The sequence below is a fragment of the Pectinophora gossypiella genome, chromosome 10 (assembly GCF_024362695.1).
Source record: "Pectinophora gossypiella chromosome 10, ilPecGoss1.1, whole genome shotgun sequence".
Lineage (NCBI taxonomy): Eukaryota > Metazoa > Arthropoda > Insecta > Lepidoptera > Gelechiidae > Pectinophora > Pectinophora gossypiella.
The window spans coordinates 9,978,653-9,993,614 of record NC_065413.1 but is presented as its reverse complement, the minus strand read 5'-3'; the positions used below and the strand labels follow the sequence as shown (position 1 = coordinate 9,993,614).

The window sequence follows — 14,962 nt, the reverse complement described above, 5'->3', positions numbered from 1 at the left end:
TTGATAAAAAATAATGTTAAGTACTGTTATGTAAGTAGGTAGGTAATAGTAAGAACTCATCCCGATCTTTGATTCTCTGTCATATATTTGTTATCATTTGCTGTGGGGTTCCAATATAAAAGGTACTAGATGGCTATTCCCTTATTTTAAAAGTTTGGAAACCCCTGATATAAGGAACCAAATATGTATATGATATAACGCTAGTTCTATGAAAAGTCATTCGCGTTGCAAAATCCAATCAGAAATCTGTTGATATCTTGATATTCTCCAACGACTTTCAATTGCGATCTTTGATTAGAAGCGGGCACAATAGCCTACCTTTATCGTGTTCTGTTATCAGGTTTAATATGCGTAAAAAGCAGTATTCTTTATCAACACAGACTGGTTCCATTTCGCTATCGGAAGGTATTACCGCAGGAATTGTTATTGTGTGCAGTATATGGCCTGTGGAGAGTACCTGCAGAAAAATATAACATTTGGATGGTCATTTCTGGTAAACGATGAGTCCATAATGACAAACAACTTAAATGAAGAAACACATAATATCGGGTTCTTACCGCGTTTAAAGTAAGATGAGACTCCCGATATTTCCACACTGTTGCAAGTGCCATGATCACAGGATGACTGATGAGATTGGAGTGGAGTAGGTAGATCCATAATTTTCTACGGACTATCTATCTGTCTACCCTCTTTCCCGAAAGAAACCCGAGTTTTGTTATAGATATCGCAGACCATCCCTTGGCCACCATTCAGTAACAGCCTTAGTCCATCTGTTGACTTCCCGTCTTGCCAAGTGTCCTTAAGCTTAGCGATTCGTATACCTACATCTTCGACTTTAGTGCAAAATAATTAAAATATGAAATTTATATTTATTAGATATTTCGGTATCACCTACTCAGATTTTTTTACGATGCTTTCTATACAGTTCACCGAACGCATGCATTCGTTTCTACTCGCATAGGGGTCACGAACGTCGACCTCCACACCTCAGCTGATCGTCTCGCCGTTAAACCTTTACGGCTGTGACGTCACAACTTCTTTTTTTTCCTCCAAATGATTTACAGCCCGCCCATAAACCCTCCATAACTGTACCGATTGTTCTACACTGAAGCTCAACACAGCTAACCGCACTCATACCCTTCTAGGTAACAGTTATTCAATCCTTTCGACTTTTTGCTCCAATTCTTTATTGTTATTCAAAATTTTGTGTCAAGGAAGTCGTTAAATTACGCAATATGCAAAAACGACACCCTTTTTTCTTGCGGCAATAAAACTATTGGTAAGAAACATTTTCTGAGTGATTTTATTTGAAACAACTATTGTTATCTTGCAACGTGCGAGACTAAAGTGTACGGTTAACAATACTGAATGTTGTTAAATCTTACGCAAGCTCTTCTTCAAACTATGTCCAGTAAAATATTCTTCACTGCACGCCAGTTGTCACGTACCTACAAATTTATCTCACTTAGGTAGGTATGTTACAATCAAAACGTACCAAACCATACGCTATATAATAATAATACTTAAGAATGGAAGTAAAATTGGCATTCACAAATTTTAATGTCGTTTATTAGTAAGTACATAATATCTCCAATATTTCTAACAGATTTCTTAGAAGATGGAAAAAGGAAGCTGCAGTAAAAATACGTCTCAAGTAAAACGCGAACCGCTAAGGGTCTATTATTAGACGTAACAGGAAGAAAACATCTTTCAGGGAACTGTTTCCTCATAATTGGCCGTAAAACTCTGTAATTGACTGAATTTATTGCAAAAAGAAAACAATAAGCACCACTAACTGAATAAAGTATTTTTGGGGAGCTAAAACGTCACTTCAAAATTGTCCAAAAATATATCGTCACTGGAAAGGCGCAAAAGGCCATTTCAAGAAAAAGCTGTTTAAAGGTTTTATTTCTATAATAACTTTTTACCCATTTATCCAATAATTTAGATAAGGTAATTCTTCGATTACATTGCTTTTTCATTTTCTATGTTTAACAATAGATAACATAACACGGACTGTTATTTTAGGATAACTCCGGCCTACTCGTAGTAGTTAATGCCATCTGCGGCAAATCAGTCACGTCAAAAAAAAAATAGGATAAGTACTTCGACGCTTGTATAATGTTGCCTTACCAGTGATGTTAGGTATATTACTTGTCTCCTCTATGACGAAAAGGTTTGTTACTTTGTTTGGTTTATACAGGACGCGTATACTTAGAGGTAGTTTCAAATAAACTTTACTCGAGTAAAAAAATACAAAGAACATAATATAGCTTGAAAATAGCCACATAAACGTTAAAGCTTATATTTGAATCTTTATAAAAAAGCAATTTTAATAAAGACTGTTCGATAAAACGTCTCTTATGAATCTTAAAATCCTGAGCAGACCAATGATTGGATCAAAGTTTTATTATACTTACTCAAAATTGGATAAATTTTCTTATATGGAAAATTGATCAAAGCTTTATTGTGAGCGAAATTTCGATAGATAAGAATAATAAATTATGATTTCTTTATTTTATTTAAACAAAGAAGTACCTAACTAACTTACAAGTAATTTTATTTCATTAAAAATCTGATACTTACATTACAGTCATACTTATCTTTGAAAGTTTTAAAAAGGTACGTAAAGAGATAAGTATTCATAAGTATTAAAAATAGAATGACCTTTTTCTTTCAAAAGTTAAATGCAAGTAGGTAAGTATTTCTTCTTTCATTACATTTCTAGTTTATTTATCAATCAGTGAGCCCATTGTTTTCCATCACGGTTCTCAACAAGGCATTACCGAGATATGTTTTTTTTTTGTGATACTCTAAATATAAATATGCGTGGAGTAGTCAGAACGCATAAATCATGAACTCGTTACGATTTACGACTGTGGTCGGGCGTACACCGCGATTGAAGCTTTAATTTTAGGATCGTGCATAGTGGGACGATGTGGCGGAAACTAGCGCCATTTTAGGCCTCCTACTATTATCTACTTACCTAACAAATAGTAATTACTAGGGACAGTCCCAGTGGGACGTAAATATTTATAATAACAAACAGTAACAAAAATATGTTAATAATCTTACTTGACTGCTTTATTTGCGTCACCTTATCAAATCTTCATTATAACAGAAGCTCACAACCATGTCCCAATTGGGGTAGTCAAAGATACATCCATCGCAAGATGAACTAAGTACCCACACCTCACTGAGCTTAATTTCATTATATATTTTTATATATCTCCAATATGCAGGAATAATTCAGTTCAATATTAGAATACTTGTACCTAAAACGTAACGTAACCCTAGGGAAGATGACGTTTCACTTGATTGTTTTAATTTTTTTTTAAGTTTCATTTGTTTTCGCGATGCCGCGGAGGTCCGTGTGGTTTTATAGTCCGATGCAATAAAATATTTTTTTCATCAAAACACATTTCGAACGCAATTTTCCGCTCCGCTCATGTAATAAAAGTGATACCGAATCGCTTTCAAGGGCTTTAAGCGGCCATGACCCGGCGGCGGTAGGGATCCAAACACATACATACAGACAGAAGACATAACGGCTAGCCCATCTGGATTATTGAACACTAGACATCGACCGCGAGTTTGTCTATCAAGACATTTTGGTATTGGTCAAAGGCCTTAAAAAATACTGTTCCCGTCTCTCACAGTTATTTGGAAGGCAAAATGAGAGTTCATTCAAAATATGTCGTGTCTTTTTGTATCTTCTTCTATACAAAATTTTTGAGGTAAATTACCTACCTCATCAACCCTGGTGTCAGGGTTACTATTGAGCCGCCAAAGGCCCCTGACATGACTCATATAACGACTACATAGGTACTTACATCAGTAAGTAGTAACCGGGTCCAACGGCTTAACGTGCCTTCCGAAGCACGGATCATCTTACTTTCGGACAATCAGGTGATCAGCCTGTAATGTCCTAACCAAAACCACAAAGCTAAGCTTTCTTTTTGTATGAGAGGGTATCATACAAAAGACATGCTGTCTACCCTTATGCCTGTTGTCTTAAATTTTGCCCTCAGCGCTCCCCATTTGTCCGGCCAAGTAGTTAATGCCATCTGAGGCAAATCTACAATAACTCACGTCAAAAAAAAAGTATGAGAGGGGTTCCATATTAAATTCAACTTAATAATAAACAGACGTACCTCCCTTTACAATTATATATGTATATATACCAATAGACATTTGAGTTAACCAGTAGCTATGGCTCGGGATCAAAGAAATGATGATAAGTGGCCGGTAACCCATCCTATCAGATAAATTGGTAAGCGTCATAACTCGTACTATTGTACTACTTCAATCAAGTTATACAGACTTGTATTTATATGAGTCATACGTGTCTTATTTTTTTATATTGCCATATAAAAAAAATATAAATTTTCTTTTACTAGAATAACCACCAACTTCGAATTTTGTCTTACTGCAAATTAATGAAGTCGATGAAAAGAGAGAAAACGTTTTTAACAAATATTATGGATAATATTATTAAGTGCTTTATTTAATTTAAAACGTAATATAATAAACAACTGCCCGATAAATGTAGAGATTACACTAAGAATCACTAATTATAAATTTATGTAAGTAATTTATTTAGTGTCCCATACAGAGCTTAAAATAAAAGGTATTTTTAATAAAGGTAGGTATTAAGTACTTAACTAATTTGTATAATGTTGTTTAGACGATCTTCTGATATGATACTTGAATACAAAAAAGTCATAATTTACAAGTATACACAGACCTCTATTAGAAACGACGATAAAATGTAATGAAAATGTCAATAACGCGAAAACAAAATATTTAACCCATAAAATACAGACTTCACAAAGACGAGTAAAGTTCAGCGACGCGGCAAACGGGTAACAATTTTGTCAAAAAATTTAATGCGACGCTTTTTTATAAAAAATCTACTCAAGAGTCAATTTTTATCGGCGACCGACTGGATAATCTGTGGTAATTTGGGCAAAACCAACTTACAAACACATAAGATATTATCTTCGTGTTTCAGACATCTTGGTGTATTCGGTTCAATTTGCGAGTTGATCTCTGAATGAAGTCGCATAGGGTTGATTTTTGCGGCTGGGGTGGGTTAAGGGTGGGATAAAAGGGTCGTTTGGTCGTGCGAGGTGTAACGGGTATACGCGTACAGGCGTGTTGCCAAAGTGTCGGAATATTGGCATCGTGTATTTGTCACTGTTGTGTACACCGCCTACTAAGGGTTAAACGTTTTTATTAATTATGTTTTTTTAAAGCTGTTTAAAAATGGAAACAAAAGTTGCAACACAAAATTTAAATGACGAAATAATGCTACACGTTATGCTATCTTAAGTAAATTTTGGCCGGTGCAAAAACACTTTGATTGTTAGTTGAATGTAGGTACAGGTACTTACATAACACCTACTCTAGTGAACAATTATTATAAAGGTAATAAACCTCCGTTAATAGTAGTAATTTAAATTATAGACAAATGAAATCATACCTACCGTTGAATTCAATTCGAATTTTAAATCACTCACAGTTGTTTAAGGCCCTGCACGCTGAGCGAGGCGCGTGATGCACTGCATTAACTTGTAGAAATAACCATATGTTGCAGCCATGATATCGATACGGTCTGATAAACTAATTCAGTGTCGCAGTGCGGCAACGTCATCAGGTCGCGTGCAGTGTACGCGGCCACGGAACCCGCGCATATTGGCCGGTCCTGGGCCCATTACGGACCGCTCTATCCCGACCATTACCCCATGTACGACGCGATCGCCTAACGACGAACTAAGCATTCCCCCAAATCCTCATTAACGGAGCCCAAATTCTTACCCAACTCTCACTCATAACATGATTGCGTCATAAACCCGAATAAGTCCAATAATCACTTTCATCGCGGTAGGTCCTTCTGTCACCGTTTTTTAGAAATAAAACCCCGAATCGAACGGCAGCAACGGAGCTCGATTCCGGAACAAAATAAAATGGATAAGAAAACGTGGGCTGGAAGCTGAATGAGCTAAAAGAAACTACGTTTATATTATGTTACACGTTCTGGCGGATTGTGCTCTATAAAGCCGAGCCGAGGTGGTAGAAAAATACTCCTACTTCTAACTTGTATATCAAGCTAAAAACGACAAGTATTGGAAACTGTAAAGAACTACAAATGTAGCAATTTGCATTCCAAATGAAGTAGCTATAATCGTGAATGCCTGTTCAAACTATAGTCAAATACTTTTATCGATTTAATGATTATACAAACACCATCCTGGCAGGTTTCCCATGCACTCCCTGCGCTTTGCATTTTAGTTATACGATAATAAAACTTGTGAATTTGTCCGGTCCGAAAAGCATTGCTGAGCATGAAAACAACCCGATTGCCAAGTAATTTGTGTCTTGCGTCAAATAAACCGGGCGGTTTATGCGGCAAGATCCCTCCAGAACTGAATTTGTGCCAAAAATACTTCAATAACCTTACGAAGACTTTTTCCAATATTGTTTTTCTTTTTATATTCAGTGTCACTTTCTTATTATTTGAACCAACAAACATGTCTCGTTCTTGTACTTACATAAACTTTTTACATATGTTTTATACCGAACACAACTTACCTATATATGCTTTGCGTATTCTGATTCTATGTTCTTTTTGTTGCGGAGCCAATTCTGTAAACTCTAAAATCCATTTTTCGTGTTCAAAGAGCTCTTTATGTGGGCGACATAACTGGTAACTTAATTTTAAAGTTCATCTCGTGCTTTATGTATATGTAGAGATTTATTCGATTTACAAAAAAATATATCTTTACTCAAAAATACTTTATTTATCAGGTAATTCGGCGTGACAACTATTTTTTTACATTAAATAAATGCTACGCCGACAAGAGCGCGGCTCTTTAATTAGTGATGCGATGATAATATCTAAATAAGTATCTATACTTTTTCTAAAAACTAGAATTGAAATCCGTACAATCACCCACACACACCCACCTAGATACACTCTGCTAAAAATAAACGTACCTAAACCAACCAGACTTTTTAAACTTCGTAATGTACACTCCAAACTAGCCTCGATACCTAGATCCGTCATCAGTCAATTAGTGTCGTCCGCGATAGCAAACACGTCGTAAATGAGGCCCCACTCAAACACGCGCTAATGAAACCGAGCAAACATCGGATGAGGACCCTTGTGGGCCTTGTAACCAATAAGGACAAGCTTGTACCCGATTGTTTGTCAATACGGCGTTATTTGGAGTATTTGCTTGGAGTTGAATAGGGCTGGAAATTGGGAAGCATTTTCTTGTTACATGAACGTGTGGAACTTACGAAACAAAACTATAGATTTACGTATGATTTTAATCATTTTCTAGAAATGCTTTATTGCAGAGTCCTGCTTGGTAAATAATATTTAGGTAGGTATACCTATTAAGTACCTATTTATATTTTTGAAAAAAAAAAAAAAAGAACTTGCACGTATACATTTATTACACAATCCTAATTTACTTGTAAATCATTTGTAAATAAACAGAGACCATAAGTGTTTAGGTACTAATGATGTGATTGTACTTACAACTACTTTTAGTATTGGTTCTTATGATAGATGAACAATAAATAAAATTTAATGTCTTTCATAATGAAATATATTTTCAGTTCAGACTTTTGATTAGAAGTGAAAGACGACATAAAAGAATGTTTATAATAAACAAAAAGTTGAAGTACACGTGGTCACTTGTCTTTGATGCCAACTAACTACATTAACTTAATTGCCAATGTCAAAGTACAAATAGTGATTTACATCGTCAATCTTACGTGCAATAACTCTGTATTCAAAGAAGAGCAGTAAAACATAATGTATCAAGCTATCCTGTATAATCCGTACGTCGCACCCAGTCCTTTCACAAATAAGCACTGCATTTGTACGTAAATAGTGCCCAATGTCCTTTCTTTAGAACTATCGAGACATGTTTGTTCAAAGAGCGCACGACCAACTTAAAATTCTCCACCAACCAACAATGAACTCCAAAGGTGATGTGACTTGTGTACTGAAAGCAGGTCTTTTTAAACTAGTTGTGTATCTTGAAGAATATCAGTTGGACAAACACACGGGAGGGGGAAAGTGAAGGGTGGGGGTGGTGTTTACTACACTCCGGGGAGGTGCGGAGAAATGAAATTGGCAGATATTTCGGTGATGTGTCACACACGTGGAGGTAAACTCGACTGCAATGAAAGTTTTGCGAGGTTCTCCCACGGCCCTGGGAAAATAAAAGGGAATTGGGACCTATAAGATAGCAGGCAAAGTTTGAATCATTCCATACCACACTCGGGTGCCTCCGCGATATGAACTCCGATACTACTTACGTTATGACTCGTTTTCTATCAACGCGAATACTTTGTTTCGTAAAAGTTCGGCACCTGCGTTTCATTACTTGGATCAGAGACACGAAAAGATACCTATTTTAGATTACCTACAATATTTTTCCAGCAAAGTCACCTTCATAAACTAGAAGGTACTTAAAGATGATTGGCTGCAAGTAAGTTTCTACATAACTTTCATGAAATATACACTAAATTAGATGAGTTAAGAGATTCTGTCTCCAATCGTAAGGTGAACAAACTCGGATTAGGTACGCGAATAGCTCAGACAAGATTAGACACTCCAATATGCGCCGGAGTGAGGTCGAGATAATGGTATTATCTTCTCAAATGACAACACTGTCGCGTTCATTTTGAAACTGAAACACCTCTACCTACACCCGTATTCCACTAGAATTCTTGCAACAATGTTATTTTCCACGAATTGCTAGTGAAATATTATCGCCGTGTTTGTCTGTTGCCACAGCATTTGTTTTGTTACCAACGTTATATTTGGCAAAATCTGCAAGATAAAATAGCGAGACGTGACGCGATGTCTTGAAAAACATAAATAGGTATGTCTTGATCTGTTTACGACGTGATACAGGTGTTAAATAAAACGTGAACGTTACCTTCTCAACTTTACTACGAGGATAAATGACTGTCAATGTAAAAAGAAAAATAATAAAACAAAGAAAATTTTCTCAGTTGTGACAGGAATTAGGTACTTGTTCTCGACAAAGGCCGTAGTACAAAAGCCATAACTGTATCTAAGTGGATATACAGGGTCGTTGCAGCATACCTCTGGAGACATATTTCAAAACGACGCTCACAAAACCGTACGGCAATCAAATTGAACGCTGAGAACGGAGGTTCATTTCCTTTTTGTTACGTAGACAGCTTTCATTTACATAAATTTACCTATTGTTATTCCCGGGTCGACTGCCATCTCCTGAGACAAACGAGATCTCTGAAACTTATTCCTATAGAGGCGGAAATTTGTTCTCTCGAAGTAGGCCGTATCGGAAACGAGTTAAACAACATGGCTCTTTTGTTCCCTTTTGTTTTGTTCGTGGAAAATGATGGAATAAATAACAAGCCAGCAGAATATTGATGAGCCCTCTGCCATTTAGAAACACTAAGTTCTTTGTACCGGGACATTTAGTAGAATAGAATATCTTTAAAGAACTTCAATGTTTAAATATTGTCTTTAAACATGATAGGAAACAGTGAATATATATTTATTTATTTAACAGTTTGTTGTACGGATGTAAAGAAATAATAATAAAAAGTAGACACATAAAGATACATTCTTCAACGCAGTGAGTACACAAATGAAAACGGTATACTTGTGCCAATAACTACGTAGTATAAAACAAAGTCGCTTTTTTGTCACTATATCCTTATGTACGCTTCAATCTTTAAAACTACGCAACGGATTTTGATGCGTTTTTTTTAATAGATAGAGTGATTCAAGAGGAAGGTTTATATGTATAACAACATGCATTAAATAGTGGAGAAATACTGTTATTCTTGAGGTGTTTAATGTGATGTCGTAAATAATTTCATTTTTTCCTCAGAATTGCACCCGAGTGAAGCCGGGGCGGGTCGCTAGTATATTATATAGCATTATCTTCAGACGAGATATATTCTACAAGTATCTTTACCTATTTCTTCAGTTCCTACTTATTTATGTTATACGGATGTTATATATACGAAAAGTATATTTAAATATGTAGATATATATAAGGAACACGTACGACAACACTAAAAAAACTTATTTATTCCGGTACGGACACTAGGTGACTTACAGCACAATAGCAACGTAGTGTTTCGGACGAACATCGAGAAGTTAATGAGAGACATTTGTATGTAACGGACTGAGCAGGCTTCCTCGCCGATAATGGTGGGAGTTACGTGTGGTTATAGCAAGTGTAGCCTTCAAACCTTCACAACTCAGTATGTTATGGTTAGGTATTGTATCTGTAATACGTTGGCCAAAGTAATTCTACAGACAAGTGGTTTATTATTACAGCTTAAGGAAACTTGATCGTCCGTACTTTGCAGAAAAGAATAAGACGGTCTACCAGAGTCTGTGTTTCCCAAGCAATATAATTTTGAAGTATTTAAATACGTTTACTAATTAGAAAGACGTATCCCGCCTTGGGTCGCTCCGTCACCATTATGTGAGGTAGTAGTCAAACGTACCTACTGACCAAACGTAAAAAAACTTTAATAACTTATTCTATATACCATATGAAAAGCTCTCCGTTTACCGTTCAAGTAAATTGCTACTTATTGATTTTATGCTGGCAATCCAATAGTAATCGACATTATGCTAACGATCAAAACTCAGTCGATGAAAGGAAGCACATAAATAGCTAAAATTAATATTCAATTATTCGCTAATATTATTGACTATGAATAATAATAATTTTGTTAATAACACGTTAATTAATAATAACATTTACTGTTACAATGTGTAAGTTCTGTAGCACTTCAGTTGTATTCTATTAGAAGCGAAGGGACACTTTTGAGATATCTAAGGTTATTTATCTTTCTCATTATTTCAATTAGGGTCTCTCGAGAAGAAAACCCCGCTGGCTATTGCCATGGAAACATAAAATAAGGTCCCGAGACATCCATTCGTCAGAACGGCCGCCGGGCGCCCGTAGCATTCGCCGAGAGGTGGCCATTTGCCTCCAGTTCACTCGAATACTTCTCCGCCTCCGTTTCGTATAAACTGTGAGTTTTCAGCCAGAGTTGAGAACAGCATTTTAGCCTGGATCGTAAACCGGGATCTCAGACCCGTTACCACGAGACTCCAGCGACATCTAAATTCAAATTTCGACGCGAACCAAACTTAACCCGCGCGTAAAATAAGATGAATTTCATTTTATAACGCTCCCACTACTTTCATACCAGACTTGAAATCGATTTTAGACAATCCAGGTGTATGGGGTATCTAGATGTGTTCAATAAATCGTGTTCTTACGACAGACGTAAAAAGTTGCAGTCATGCGTTTTTATAGCATTATCGACAAGTAGATATCTGTGTAGTTGCCGCCTAATTAAAACGTTACAATGTAACGAAGCCACGCCGCCGTCCGCGCCGCCTTTATACGGGGATAATGTATTAATATTGTAGCTTGATTGCACATATTTGTCCGGTTACTGTACAATTTTACTTTTAAATTTACCCTCACCTAGACTCATTTATGTTGTTTATATGAGAATTGCATTCTCGGGAGCTTCATTACAATATTACAATGTAATGTATGGAATAAGTGGGTAGGGTAAGGTAGGTACAAATACACCATTGGGGTTTTGCTACATTTTGTAATGTGTACAAGTACATTCAGGTAGCCACACAAGTAGGTATGGGTGTTAGTGACAACGTAACGAATACTGAGGGGGATGGTTCAAACCACGATTCTGAGTTGATATCAGGTGGAATTTCCTGTCGGAAAATTCATGAAAGTTTTTGTGATTTTTTTTATTATATTCATGTTCTAATTCATGCCTCAAAATTTTAGTTACGATGTCACTAACATATTGATACGTGTACCTACCGGTGTTACCTTAGGTATCTACATCTTAAATCTACTTAAACAAGTCGACAACAAATCTAAGAGATTTTACTAAACTTTGTAAACCGTAAGACATGATACAGAGTAACTACCAGTATTTGCTAGTACGACCCGTTACGCTTAACAATGTACCAGGACAACAACAAACTTTGGAATGTAAAGTCTTAGAGTTTGCCGTATAAATCTTAATATTTATAGAGCTCACTGAAATGCCGTTCCCATGGACAAATCACGCAACTTGAAGCAAGCTGAATTGACGCGTAAAACAACGAACAACCATTCATTTAGGGTTGTTGAAGTTACGTCAGAGGCTTATGAATAAAGAGGGTCCGGAAAAATAAGAGAGTTATTCAGAGGGAAAGTTTTTTACGTAAAAAGAGAAACGCGGTGGATTATCATTCATCACTGGTGAGACTTTTGTGGGAGTTTGACGGACAAATGTTTTATTGTCGGCCTACTGGAAACCGCTGAGGACGCGGAAAAGAAAAACGTCAGTAATATATGTATATCTATATCTTTATTATAATGTTTATAATTTAGTACCTAAGTACATAATATTGCTTCGTTTAATAACGCATCAGAGAATCACGATAAAAAACAAACTTACCTAACCTAAACCTACCTACTTAACCTTTTTGTAACAAATAACTAAAAAACCCTTACCGCAATAAATAAGCAATTTCCGTAATATTAACATGCGGTTCTCACGGAAGAAACCCACCCACAATTCAGCGTACGGCTTAATAACTATTTTCCATATGTGGCCGAATGATTCGTTCCACGACATTAGCGAAGCTTGGGATCCAGTAAATCCCTGAGGAGTAACGAGATCTCCGACTCACCGTGAAATTGATAAATTACCGGGATGGCTAAAGACAATCTCTACCTGAAATGAGTTTGAAAAATTACGTCATTGATGTAGATTGTGTGTGTATATAAAACTATTGATTAACCTGCAGTGTGGTGCAGTAGGTGTGCTTGGTGTGGGAGGTGAGGGGAAACTGAGAAAATGAGGTATTTTAGAAATAGGTGTTAATGTTATGAAATAATTACAAGTTTATTTAGTATCAACCTAGCTGTTTCGGTACTTAGATAAGTATAGTTTATTAAAGCTCCAAACAGTAATACTTAAAATTAGAAACATAATGTTGAAAACTATAAAACATCTTGACACTATAAAGCTCAAGAAAAACTCGGTCACAAATGCCGGACTATCCCAGCGCTCCACCGAATAGGTTTCGTAATTACGCAGCAACGTTCCGCGCTGAAACTCTGAGATAATGTCTGCTTCGCCGGGACTCGTCCAATGTTCTGAGAAATTCCACCCCCAGATAAAGGAAAATGTCTTAAACTGCAAAACGTCTCCAGTCTCCTGCAAAATACTGCTCTCTATGCTTACATTTTCAGAGCGTAAAATTCAAATTGTTTCGCAAGTTAAATGGGGAGGAAATATGTTTAGAAATATAGGATGGGTATTTAAGGTATGCGCGCATCGTTAAGACATCCTACTATACATTTATAATTAGGTATATTGTAAGCTAATATGTATGTTTTTAAACTTACAGTAAAAATATTGATAATATAAAGATATTTACAAATTGAATGTATTGCATGTAATACTTACCTACCCTAATATCTACTGTGAGAAAATGAATTGTTGCAAATAATATTATGGAAGATGAATTAAATAAACTCCACGGTTTTGATGAACAACAATGTTTTCTCAAGTACGTCTACTGATATGATTCAAAAGATTGCAATCCAATAGTACGAGTAAATTCAGGTAGGTAGCAATAATATTGAACTTCCTCTATAAAATACAACGGGCAACCGATTCTTGTAACATGAATCTGTATTATCATAATTCTAAATCCTAAACTAGAATCGATTCTGTAACGTTTACGGAGCTCGATTTATATCGGAGCGTATCAAAAACATCCGAGAGAGACGGGCTTATCGAAATTCAATATCTTTATTTGTGTTGGAAAAGGACGGTGCATAGCCGGACTAATCTCGATGTAACAATGTTGCGACTCAATCCAGAACAGCTACTACACAAATATATTAACTCATACCCCGTTTTACACAAAAATAACTCCTACTGAAACATCTGAAAGGTTATTCTCATACGTGATATGTTTTGTTCTAAGTCATTTTGTTTTAAAACAGCAGATTATTCTCATATACGGGTTTCTAACATTGTAGTGATTGCAATTCAAAACAACTGCAAGTTAATATTAACAGGGACCAGTAAGTACAATTTACATTCGTATTTCATTTGTAAAAAATGTTTTAAGTGTGGCCGATTTCAGCTACCTACCGCAGCGCCGATTAAAAACAAATTATTGGAAATGAGATAAGTATTTTTAACATCTTATGAACTCATAAACTGAAAATTCCGTTAAAAGCGAAAATCAGTAACAGTACCGAATTTAAAAATCATTATGTAACTTTAAATTGAAAATTAGGTAGTTACGGAGACGTTAATAGAATTTAATTAAGTTATTGTAACATAATATTACAACAAATATTAATTTATTGGTAGGTATCTATCTAATATTTCCTTGAAAATCTAAGCAAATGAATATTTACGAGAACATATGAACCTACCGCATATTCACCTTCGAACTCTATCTGCGTGTCATAAAACGTTTAACAATTTTATAACTTTTTAATGAAGTATTTAACAGGTACAATCGGTTACAAAAAACTGTGGAATGCGATCATTTGCGACACGCATGGAGGAAATAAATCAAGCGCGCGGCGGGACGCGCCGCCCCGCGCCCCTTCCCTGACCGAATCCAAAATGGCCGCCGCTCCACACAGCTGACTGGACTGTAACAGTTTTTGCAATCCATCCATCTTGTTTTTAAAAATCTTTTTTCAAATCTCAACAGGAAGAACATTCGTCGGTGGTTGTAGTTTTGCAATAATATTATCGTTACTTATTTAAATGGAATGTTTTCGTCACACGATATTATTTCCCGGGATGAAAGGTTTGGAATGATACCAAGTTACATTATTTGTGGGCATTTTACATT

General features: G+C 36.0%; 1 protein-coding gene across 14 annotated transcripts in view; it reads right to left on the bottom strand.

Moving 5' to 3' along the window:
• LOC126370097 (homeobox protein abdominal-A homolog) overlaps nt 1-14,962 on the bottom strand; it is a 255,549-nt gene that overhangs the window by 194,222 nt on the left and 46,365 nt on the right. Inside the window, exon 1 of one of the 14 annotated variants that reach the window (XR_007566809.1) lies at nt 5,490-5,559. The exons of the other annotated variants lie outside the window; for them this stretch is intronic. The gene's annotated coding sequence lies outside the window, so the exon portion shown is untranslated. Of the gene's footprint in view, nt 1-5,489; nt 5,560-14,962 lie in introns of those variants that run through there. 14 annotated transcript variants of the gene reach the window in all.